Source organism: Camelus bactrianus, unplaced genomic scaffold (assembly GCF_048773025.1).
Source record: "Camelus bactrianus isolate YW-2024 breed Bactrian camel unplaced genomic scaffold, ASM4877302v1 HiC_scaffold_12, whole genome shotgun sequence".
Taxonomy (NCBI): Eukaryota; Metazoa; Chordata; class Mammalia; order Artiodactyla; family Camelidae; genus Camelus; species Camelus bactrianus.
Window position 1 is genome coordinate 92,271 of NW_027413897.1, and position 12,748 is coordinate 105,018.

A 12,748-nucleotide genomic window follows, 5' to 3' on the forward strand; every position below is an offset into this window, starting at 1 on the left:
CTTCATCAGGCAACTTTTGACAACCTCTTGGCTTTTTGCCTTTATAAGCCCCTGACTCCCGTCCTTGAAACACTCAGTTTTACCCAAATCTGTGTCTCCCAAGTTGCAATTTATTTCTTCCAGTTTTATTGAGGTATAATTGACCTACAGCACTGTATTATAAGTTTAAGGCGTACAGCATAATGATTTAATTTATATATATCATGAGATGATGACTGCAATGTACTTTGCTATAAATATTAACATAACTATACCCCTGTCGCTGGGATACAGCAAGATGATTACTTAGGGTTCTCCAAGGGAGAAATGAAAATAATAGAGTACCTATATCTCTGTCTGTCTGTCTGTCTTTCTAGCTTTCTATCATGGCTGAAATCCATAGGGTGAGCCTGCAGCCTGGAAATTCAGGTAAGAGTTAACATTGCAGTCTTGAGTCTGAATCCCAAGGGACGATAGTCTGGCGACTCAGATTGGGTTTCCATGCTTCAGCCACGAAAAGAATTCCCTTCAGTTTGGGGAACCTCAGTCTTTGCTCTGAAGGCCTTCAGCTGTTTGGATGAGGCCCGTCAACATTATGGAGGGTAATCAGCTTTATTCAAAGTCAGTGATTTAAATGCTAATCACACCTGAAATATATGTTCACAGAAACATCTAAACTGGTGTTTGACCAAGCAACTGGGCATCATAATCTAGCCAAGAGATATTTATCAGGAGTTGGAGAGGTTTGTTCTAAAGGGATATAAAGCTTCATTCCAGAAGGAAGTAATTTGCTCAGCACAGTTCTAGGTCACCTCTGGGCTCCTGATAATCATGAAGTCAGATCTGATTTCCCAGCCTGTGACTCTTTGTGTCCAGCAGGTGGCACCAAATGACCAGTCATAGCTCAGATGCACAGGCTCGTCTTTGGGAACAGGTGCAATGTATTTATGTATGGCCAGCATCTTAAACAAAGCACTCATGTTGTCTGCGACTCTTCTTCACCATTTTACTGAGACGTGTGGATCAAAATGAGAAGTTCACAGGCAAATGGTTGTCTCTCCTGGAATGTGGTGATATTGTGGAATAATGAAAATGTTAAGTCAAACACAGAGACAGGCCAGTAAAATGGCACCTAAACACAGGTGTGGGGAACTCGTGTGTGTGTGTGTGTGTGTGTGTGTGTGTGTGTGAACTTGTGCTTCTGAGAAAGATTAAACAGGAGTGGAAATGATGAAAAATACTTCAAAAAATGGTAAAGAAAATAGTGTAGAAAAACCTGTAAAGGGAATAAAGTTGGAGAAGACGAAACAGAGAGAGAAAAGCCAACTCGAGTGTGCATGAGACTGGGCTATGTGGATAAAGTGTTAACACGGGAACCCCTGGAGAAAGGATCCATGCGTCCTGATAACAGAAGACCTGAGTTCCAAATGAACATCATGTAAGTGGAGGATTAGGAAAAAAGACACCAAACCATCTGCAACCAATTCAATGGAATCCTTTATTTTAAGGGACTCTTAACTTCATGCTCACAAAGACCAGGAACTTTACACATTACACACAGCATGTGTTCCAGGAGGCAGGGTTGAAGCTGCAGGCACTGAAAAAGGAACCTCCCTACTATGGAGAAGGAGACAGAAAACCGCAAGGCTGGGGTGGAATAGTAGACCTATTGGGTTCACTTCTTTGTTAAGCTGTTAAAATCTCCCTAATTAGAGGGAGGGCACAGCTCAAGTGGTAGAGTGCATGCTTAGCATGCGTGAGGTCCTGGGTTCAATCCCCAGTACCTGCTCTAAAAGAAATAAATAAATAAACCTAATTACCACCCGCACCACCCAAAATAAAAAAAAAAATTCCCTAATTAAAAGCAAAAGTCTTTTTTTCTTTTAATCTGCTAATCTTCTTTTTTTCCATCCACTAAGGTGGAGGCTGTGAGGAGGGGGTTTATTGCTTGCTGCTGCATTGAGGGACCTGTCACTCTGTATAGAAGCTGCTTCCAGAGCAGGACAATCCCCATCGTAATTGAAGGAATGGAAGGTAGCTTGAGCTTAATTATTAACATAGTGATTGATGGTTTTGGTCCATTCGACAAAGTAATAGTCTTAATTCAAATCCATGTGTTAATTTGGCTTTTGTAGCTTAAAGTACAGGCTAAATTGCCTTGAGACTGTGATGGAACTGGTTAAATGCTTTATAACGAAGTTTTCTTTCACGAAAATATGTCCCCCTCTGTTTTTGCTCTGTGATAACTTTAGCTGTCATTTAAATTAGAATTTGAGTTATTTATGTACGATAAAGATCCTTGTGCTTAAAAAGGCTGTGTCTTTTTTTTTTTTTTAACACTTTTTTGATTTTTTAAAAAAAGATTCCCCTTCTAGGCTTTTTTTTTTTTTTTGACTTTTTTTCATCATATAAAACCCAAAACCTAATGAAATATGTCTCCCGGTTTTAGAGGAGCAAAAAGACGCTCAGAGACAACTTTCTCAAGAGCAGAATGCCAGAGTAATACAAGATGAAATCCTGGCCCATCATCTTTCCCAACAAAAGGAGGCAGAAAATGCTAATAAGAAAATGAATGCTGAGGTATTTTCTTTAGTCATTTTCTATCGTGTTTGTATGAATTTGTATACTTACATAGTTTTAAAACCAATACTATAGGTACAGAAAGTATAGAGAGTTTTAAAAGCCTATATATGTAACTATATTTTCTGGGGGTTTCATTTCTGGTCCATTGGATAAAGCAATATTGTGAATTCAAATCCATTTGCCTGCAACAGTGACATAGTGACATTCACAATGGCCTCATCCAAGGAGAGGCTGTTCATATTTTCCATAGGAATTGATGAACTTTCCATTATCTCAGAACTGTTCATAATAATGGCAAGCATTCTAGTTTCTGGCAGTGATCTGACTCCATTGATACACGAATGGACACATTACTTTATCATTTCCACTGATGGTAAGGAGGAAAAACTATAGCCAGTTCAGAAACCGTGGTTTGGGTGTCATTCTCCTACGTGAGATAAAAAGTAACGCTCTGCTCTATGTGGTATCTGATTTCAGTACAAGGAGCTTTAGAATATAGTGACAGGCATGCCATAATCTATACTTAGTGATAATTTATTGATCAGTATTTTATTTTTAATAAAACAGTTCACAGTATTTCCCTGCTATTCACATCCCACATCATGTCTCCAAACACACATATCCCGAAGCCCGTGTCATCTTCCCAAGCCCAGTCATCTCCCCAAACCCGCATCATCTCCCCAAGACCGTATCATCTCCCTAAGCCGAATCAGATCCCCAAGCCCCCATCATTTCCATGAGCACACGTCATATCCCCGAGCCGGTGTCATGTCCTCGAGCCCACGTCATGTCCCAGAGCCGAACCATATCAGGGAGCCCACATTATCTCCACAGCCCAGGACATATCTCTGAGCCCACATCATCTCCTCGAGCCAACATCTCCCCAAGCCAACATAATCTCCCCAAGTCTGAATCATTTCTCCAAGCCCACATCTTTCCAAACCCACATCTTCCAAGCCCACATTAGCTCGCCAACTCCACGTCATCTCCCTGAACCTGTGTTGTGTCCCCGAACCGGTGTCATGTCCCAGAGCACGAGTCATGTCAGAGAGGCCACATCATGTCCACAAGCCCCAAAAATGTCTGCGAGCCTGTGTCATCTCCCCGAGTCTCTGTCATGTCCCCAAGCCTGCATCATGCCATTAAGCTGACATATCCCCAAGACCACATTATCTCCCCAAGCCCTCATCAAGTTTCCAGGCCCACATTTCCCCAAGCTGACCTCACCAACCTAAGCCACCTTCATCTCCCCAAGCCTGCATCATCTCCCCAAGCCCGCAGCAACTCCCCATGCCCGCATCATGTTTCCAGGCCCACATGTCCCCAAGCCGACCTCACCACCCTAAGCCCGCATCATGTCCCCAAGCCCACATCATGTCTCCAACCCACATCTCCCCAAGCCCGCATCATCTCCCCAAGCCCGCATCGACTCCCCGAGCCCAATCATCTCCCCAAGCCCGCATCATCTCCCTAACCCCAATCATCTCCCCAAGCCCACATCATCTCCTGAAGCGCAATCATCTCCCTAAACCCACATCATCTCCCCAAGGCCAATAATTACCCCAAGCCCGCATCATCTCCCCAAGCCCAATCATCTCCTCAAGCCAAAATCTCCCAAAAGGCACATTGTCACCCCAAGCCCGCATAATTTCCCAAGCCCCCATCATCTATGTATATTCTATAATGTAGTTCTCTGTGATAATTTTAAAAATTGAACTTTGTGTCTAAAAAAATTGGAGTCTTATAACTACTTGGAGCTTGAATTCCACTTCATTTCTTGCCTAAAACTTTGAAGCGACATGTTCTAGAAGTTATTAATGAACCCATCCCATTTATAAAATAAGGGAAATCATGTATTTCTTCATTGAAAGTGAGAATATGGCAAGTGCATATGTGGTCATTTCAGGTTAGATCTATGTTTTCATCATTTTGCCAGGACATGGACGTCTAAGCATTCTCCTAGTCACACTATAGAAAATGAAATCTTCTTTTTTCTTTTATGACATGGCTTTTAAATGTTATCTGGTTCAACTTCACCATCAGATTTAATCAAAAACTTAGAAAAAATAAATATTTCTAGTGTGTGTAAATTAAAGTTTAAGGGTCAAAAATTAAAACTACGTACATGAAGAAAAGCATGGAAGTTCACCAAATTTCTGGGTCTATAGGCTCTCTTTCACTCTGGTGTGAAAATCGAAGCTATTAGCAATGACGGTGTACCAGGCCATCCATTAAACTATATGCTTCTCACCTAGCAGCATGTTGTGCAAATACCATTGCAGCAAATCACAGGAATGATGTGTTCTTCTGTGGGCCAGTCACACGGGGAATCTATTATTTCATACTTTATCGAGCAGAACAGAGAATGATTATAAAAAGTAGTGCTTCTATTTTGGAAACTTCTTTAACTTGAAATTTGAAATTTTCTTTGGGTATTGTTTCAGCTTCTTTTTAAAGTTTAAAATGTGTAACACTTAAAAATTGAAATCAAAAAGCACTAAGAATTGGGTGATTGTAGGCAAGCATTAAACTTACAAAAGAAACTATTTACCCCAAGTTTACTTCTAGGTAGCTATTTCTGTTTAACTCTAATAATCAAATAACGTATGTTCAAGAGTCTACTCTATGTTTCTGAAAAAGAGGAATTTTTGAACCACATACAAGAAAAGAGCAACAAATGTAGTAAGAAAAAGTCATTTAAATTCATGGTGGCCACTTGTTAATTATGAAAAAGGTAAAACATTTTAGGATATTACTGTGTGAGTTCAAAAATGAAAGAAGTTCCACAACAACCACAATTTGAAGATCACATCTCAACTAAATATTTCATGGAACATTTGCAGACACTGTAATGATTAAATATAAACACTGCAGTCCTAAAACTGTAATAAGTGTCACCAGTTTAAAGAATTGTATGTCATTAAACCACATTTTGAGATTCGTTATTCCTTCACCTGTAAGGAAATTGTGCTCACGTTTCAGACACCGTTCACTTTGTTCCTACGCCTTACACTTAGTTTTTCTCTCTTTATACACAGAAAGTATAAGGGGAAAAAGACTTTCCTCTACCCTCTTGGGTTCTAAGGGGAGGACAAATAATTTTCTTTCTACCCTTCTGAGTTTTGGGCTGAGACCACTGTAATAAAGACAGGTTTCCAAGAGAAAAACAAGCAGAAGTTTATTGACATGTACACCTCATGTATATATGGGAGATACCCAAGGGAAAATGAGTAATTCAAAGAGACAGTTTAGAATTCCAGCTTATATAGCATCTTCAACAAAGAATAAATTTGTGGAGAAATGACAGGACAGCAGAAAGAAGGTTCAGGCCTCCAGGGGTTGAAATAAAGGCTGTTTAGTAAAGTTTGTTATGCAGATTGCTCTGGTCCCAAAACTCAGAAGGGTAGAAAGAAAATTATTTGTCCTTCCCTGTAGAGCCCAGAGGGATAGAGGAAGTCTTTTTCCCCTTATGGGAAAATGGGGTGTCTACTGGTGTGATTAACTTCTGTCCTTTTTGGTAGAAATGGGAGAAGGAACGGCTGTGAAAATGTATGTCCTGCTTTTTTAAGCAAACAGGGGAAGGTGAGATCTTTTCTTGTATCCTCAGCTCAAAAGAATTCTTATGCCCAAATCATACATCTGGGGGTGGCACACTCTGCTACACTTCAGTTCAAAAGCTGACTCTATGAAATAAGCAACAAAGCAAATTAACAGGAGACTAGATTCACAAATTTATTGTTTTAAATACTCATACATACACATACACATACACAAGGAGTTTCACAGGAAAAAAAGAAAAGTACTCCCCCAAAAGGGGCGAGATTTGAGAGCTTATATACCACCTTAATAGGGGAAGGGAATAGGGGGATGTGGGAAATCTATGGGAGAATAAAAAGGTTTTTTTGAAAGACAAACGGACCCTTTCTAAAGCCTTTTTATTTGTTTATTTTGCTTTATTTAACCTTGCTGCAGAAGCTTTATTGTTTCCACTTGGGCCGTGGCTTGGGCGGGGCTCCAGGATGGTTAAAGCTGCCTGGTGGCTGCAGGCAGAAAGGCTCAAGCAAGAAGCCCTGACACCAGGGGAACGCAGAGGCGCCCCTCAAAGGCCCCGGAGCTCCTGAGGCTCCAGTGCAGCTCCAGGATGAGCCTTTGGAAGAGATACTCGCCCTGCCCACCCTGGGGTCAGCTGACTGAGAAATTACTCAGATGGTTGCCCACCTTGAGGATGCCCTCCACCGACTCGCCTAGGCGGCCGCGGGAGGGGGCGGGGCCGGGCACCCGCCCCGGGAAGCCGCGGGAGGGGGCGGGGCCGGGCACCCGCCCCGGGAAGCCGCGGGAGGGGGCGGGGCCGGGCGGCTCACGCATGGCTGTTGGGGAGGAGGAGGGGGCGGGGCCGGGGCCGGGCGGCTCCCTTAGAGCCGCCGGGAGGGGGCGGGCCCGGGCGGCTCCGAAAGGGCGGTGGGGGCTTCCGCGGCGTCCAGGGTTGTCGTCCGTTTGTCGTGGGACGGCTTCCGTACCGTACTTTCTGGAACAAGGCAGGCCGCCTCGCTGCGCTGGCGTTTTCACCCTGAGACTCAGCCAGCTCCCCGGGGTCGGGTCACGGTGGAGACAGAGCCGGGCGAGGTGAGTGCGGGGGACCCACGGGCGCCCGTGACCAGCCGGGTGGGCGGCCTCCGCGCGCGGGCGGCCTCCGCGCGCGAGGTCCTCCCGCCGAGGCCGGGAGCTCAGGGCCGCTTGGCACGAAAGAGCTGGCTGTCTGGTGCCGGAGACAGAGAAGGGCTCAGAAGGCTGTCCTCGAGGTGGTGACTGGAAAGGAGGTAGGAGGCTGGAAAGAGGGGCGTCCCCGGTGAGACACGCCCCAACACAGCGGGACCCTCAGGCACTCTCAGGTGCTCATTCCCTGAGATAAATTTATCAAATTGAGGGTGAAGACATAGCACAACGTTACAATATATTTACCATTATTTCCTCACTGAAACGTAGCACGTTCTTTATAAGCGCTACTGATGATGGAACACGTCTCTTTTCATTAAATATATGTATATATAATTTCAACAAATAATTACAAAACCCGAAAATGTTGCTAGCTGCCACACAAGACAGCAAAAGGATGGCACAGTCCATAAAAACTAACTACGAAAAAAATTTAAAATACAACTGGAAATTTTAAATTTATATTCAGCATCTCAGTATTTGAGGACATTTATGAGAGTAGAAGACAGTGATTGGTTATTGGAACTATAATTTGTAGCCTTGATAGAACTGACAGAGTATTTAAAAATATCAACTCTTTGGGGAATCTTTTAGTTTGTATTATTTTTGAAGCTCTTTCTCCAAGCACTGATACCGAAGGATAAAGAAACAGTTCAAATGACAGCCAGCTCGCAAGGCTTTGTAAAACTCGTGAAAAATACATTTCAAAAGAAAAAAAAAACTCAAGTTATCCCGGAAGTAAATGCTAGTGGGTTCTGTTAATTATTTTTGTTTCCTCATCTGAGAAGTTTGGGAAGGGAGCATGAATTGAAATGGGTTTCTAGTTTTGGTTATAATTCAAGGGGCTTTATAATAAAAATTAAATGGGGTTAGAATTTTTAAGTATAACCGGAAAGGCTCTAAAGCAAATGTTTGTGTTACTAAAATAGAAACTTAAAAATGATTACTTGTAACTACTTTTGATATTCAGAATTCAAATGATTTTTTCCTTTGTATCCTCCCATCTTTCTAACATGAAATGAATAAAGTATTTTGAGATTTTATGCATGTATGATAAATATATTCATATACAACTTTGGTATTTGATAAGTAAAATTTTTAGAATGTCACCATATGTATCACATAGAAACATACAAATTTTTGATTAAATGTATTTTCTTCTAGAAGTTAATGAAAGCTTTAAGATTCTCATTCCCAGGGCTGTAATAAAGCAGGAAATTTAGTCCCACAGTATTAAAAAAGGACATCAACTTGATTAATTCATTTTATAAAATGAAAGTATATGAGATTACATATCTTTTGAGTTGAATTTTTATTTCAGCTCCTATTCTGTATTTTTATTTATTAAATAGCCTTAACTCTCAGGCTCTTTGGTTTGTAATCTTGTTTAATGATCTTACAACTGTGTCTTTATTAGTTACTGTTTGAAAGTCTAAAAGGAGTGAAAAAGGAACCAATTATTCTATTTTCAATTCTAACCTATTATGTGTGTGTGTGTGTGTGTGTGTGTGTGTGTTTGTGTGTGTGTGTGTGTATAGCAAATGCCTAGTAGATTAGAATTTAAACTCATCCTAACTATTGATGAAAGTTGTGTTCCATTCCTTGTAATGTTGGCTTTGTTTGGTGTGAAAAGTACTAAGACAGCACATTCTCAAGCTGTAACATACCAGCAAGAGAGAACAACCTTTGAAATAGTTTTCAGAAGCCAGAAAGAACACCTACATAACCTTGCACCGTGTACCTGGCTTGCATATCAAGCACTGAGTGAAGATTTGATTCCTGCTGTTTCAGTTGTCCTACAGTAACAGCCCCTGCCTGTAGTAATAGCCCTTGCCACTGTTAATATAAAAAAGACTTCCAAAATGCATCTCTCTGAGCTATATAGTCTCGCAGCAGAAATAACAGATTAGATGTTCTTTCTCATGGTGGTTTTCTAAGACCAGATTATATACCTTTGTGTTTTAAATTAATGAGTTTCAGAGTACTTTGTATTTTGGGAAGTGACAATATTTTACAAGTGCCCACTATGTGGAACAAGGTGATCAAAATGAATTAAGGTGGTTGGGTGTTAGAAAAATCATGGTAGTATTTTCTCACTTTTTTCTAGTTTTATCCAGATATAATTGGTATATAACACTGTATAAATTTAAGGTGCACAGCAGAATGATTTGATATATGTATATATTGCTGGATGATTACCACAGTTCGTTTTGTACCATCCATCACCTCACATAGTTACAGATTTTTTTCTTGTGATGAGAACTTTAAGATATGCTCTCCTAGCAAATTTCAAATATACAACACAGTATTAACAGCATCCTCCAAACATTTCAACTTGTTTTAATGTGAAATATAACTCATGTGTAACCATGAGATATGTAGATAAATATGGATACAGACGTAGTTCTAGATAGAAATACAGATATAGAATCAAGGTTTCTTTTAGAATTCAGAAGCCTCTCCATATATTCTAAGAATAGCAAATGTCAGAGTAGCCCGCAGAACGAAGACAGATGTTCTCGACAAATCTGTAGAAAGTTGCTGCAATTTATAAGAATATGTAGGCAGTCCTCACAAACTTCCTTGTTTGGGCCACAAAAGTGAGCAGTTTCCTAGGTAGCCAGCTCTGCAATTCATATCTGTAACTGCCTCAGTAACCCCTTCTTCCCTCCTGAGAGACACGTTTTGTGATGCCACTTCTCACTGACAAAATTTAGAAGAGAATAAAGTGATGGTGAACTGCCCAGAGACTATCCAGGACAGACACACATACACAGAGTACTGCAAAATAGAAACTGCTGAGCAGTAAATTAAAAAGCAGTCAGCAGTGTATCACTCAGATAAAAAATAAGTAGCAGTTGCATTTCCAGCATCCATGAAGATCCTCTCATGATCCCTCGTAACTATTCTCTTTCCACCCAAGAGGTAATCATAAGGAGGAGTTATATAGTAATCATGTGCTTTTCTCAAGTCTGAAGTATGTTTATTAAATGAGTCAAGCAACTAGATTTAAATTTAGAGGGGATAATCTCAGTGTAATTTTTACCAAATGATTTTAACCTCCAAGGAAACCAGTTTCTTCATCTATACGACAAAGAACTTGGTACTGATTTCTTAGAGGAGATCTGAGAATTTAAATGAGAGAATAAGTATCAAAACAAACAGACAAACAAAAACCCCGCTATCATTTTTCCTGCTAAATAATATGTGCCTAACAAGTATATATTTTCAGGAAATACATATTTTTTTTGTCTGTGAGTCATTGTAGAGATTATCAACTCCCTGTATCAGCAGTGCACAGGAAGACATTTCTAGTTCTGGTAGGCTATGTCAAAATGTACCCATCTGATTCAGTTTTACCTTTTGTCATATTTTATAAAACATTCTGTTTCTACAGGCTTACATAAAACCAGATTATATTTTACTTAAGGAATATAAATTCATATATTACCCAATACTCGATTAATAGAAGAGAAAATGTTTCTACAGCCAATAAAACAATTTGTATTTAAATGATTTAAAAATTCAATTTACAGTATAATTCTAAGCTCCCAATATTAAAATATTTACCTATTAGCATTATCGTTAAATGACCTCTGGTTGGTTTCTTTGGATGATGTGTTTAGAGCTTATATTATAGGTTCTGATTAAGCAAACAATCGTTAAGAATACTTACTTATTTTGTTTAATAACCTACCTTGGGTAGTAGCTTGAATAGAGATTAAGAACATAACTTCTAGATCCAGACTTCCTGGTTTGAATATTGGCCTGGGCAATGACTAGTTTGATGTCCCTGAGTAGTTACTTAAAATTCACGTTTCTTGATTTTATGTCATAAATTTTTTTGAAGATTAAATGAGTTAAAATATCCAAAAGTGGAACATAAGACTTTTTGTGAAAACTTCAGCTCCTGTCACGTAATTTTTTTCCGATCATTCCTACTCCTCATTTAAGAAAAATTTTATATCTTAAAATGAGCTATTACTTACAAAATATATAAACCACATGGCAAAGCTCTTTGTCAAAAGCTACCCAAGTGCATATTATGGAGTTTTCCTTGAAACTTTGATAAAGGAATTTTTTTTTAGTATATTCATATCAATTTTCTTTCTTCTTATTGAAGTATAGTCAGTTTATGATGTATCAATTTCTGGTGTACTGCATAGCAATTCAGTCATACATGAACATACACATATTCATTTTTATATTCTTTTTCATTATAAGCTACTAGTAAGCAATTTTTGATTCAATGAAGACAAGTTAAAAGCTTTGGAATTTTGTCAATTAAAACTCCTCTCTGGCCACCAGTTGTATCTTTTAATGGATTCAGATCAAATGGTGCAAGGCTGTCGACTTCTATCTTGGATAGAAAAGCTGGAAAAAAAGTGTCACGTGAATTTTAACAATAAGAACAAGTCACATAATATGCTACATCATGATTACAGGGAGCAAAAGTCATAGAACAACCAATTAGATTAGAACTGAAGGAAAGAAAACAGTTTCAAAGGAGGTACGGGATGTGAGCATTAGCCAGTCTGTGGCAATAAGAAAAAGATGAGGTCTCCAGACAAGTAGATGGAAAGAATTCAGCCATTGTTTTGAATGAATTACTAAAGGCCGTGTGTGAAATAGCATGAGGATACAGAATCCCAAAATGTTGAGGGCAGAGCGGGAGTTTGCCCACACTCAGGCTCATTTCTGTAGAACATGCTAGATCTTCACAAAGACCGGGACAAGGCGGCATGTGAGACAATGCTTTCCTTGGTGATGCGAGGCTGAATGAGTGGCAGGACCACTGTTACTCTATCTGGTACCTCCTCCACTAAAGAACAAAATGCTAAAGTATTAGTAAAGGGGAAGGCAGCAGATGTTTTTTCCCAAGAGCACAGGTAAAGACCAATTGCATCTTGAAGAAAGAAAAGAAAAAAAAAGGAAAAGAAAAGGAAAGAAAAATACCCTCTCCTCTTGGAGAAAGAGCAGGAAACCCTCCTATGCCCAGACCACTGGGGGTCTCCTGCTGTTCTAATGTGTTTATGTGGGACCAATCCAAAAATACCCATCACCTTGTGTGCACTGTTTGTGCGCAAAAGGGATCCAGAAATACTCAGCCTCTGACAAATTTCCTTTTCCAGCGTTAGGCCATTGAGGAATTGTAGAGAGAGGTTATGCCTTTTTTTCCTTCTACTGATCTCTTTATCCCATGAGGTATCCAGCAGTTGAAGAGCCTAGATGTCAGTCAGCAATATGCATTATGATCATTCCCACTGAGGTTAAAGAGACAACTAGAAATAAGATCAAATGTAAATAAGGCAAAACATTAGAATGATACCTGAGTGCTATCTGCAAGTATTCAGACATTTCCGTGCTTCTCCTATACATTCACCATGCTACTTTCCTTAAAAAGTATCATGGTCTTAAAACTAAAAAAAAAATCTGAGTTCGATTTTAGGAACATTATTACCATTATGGCCAC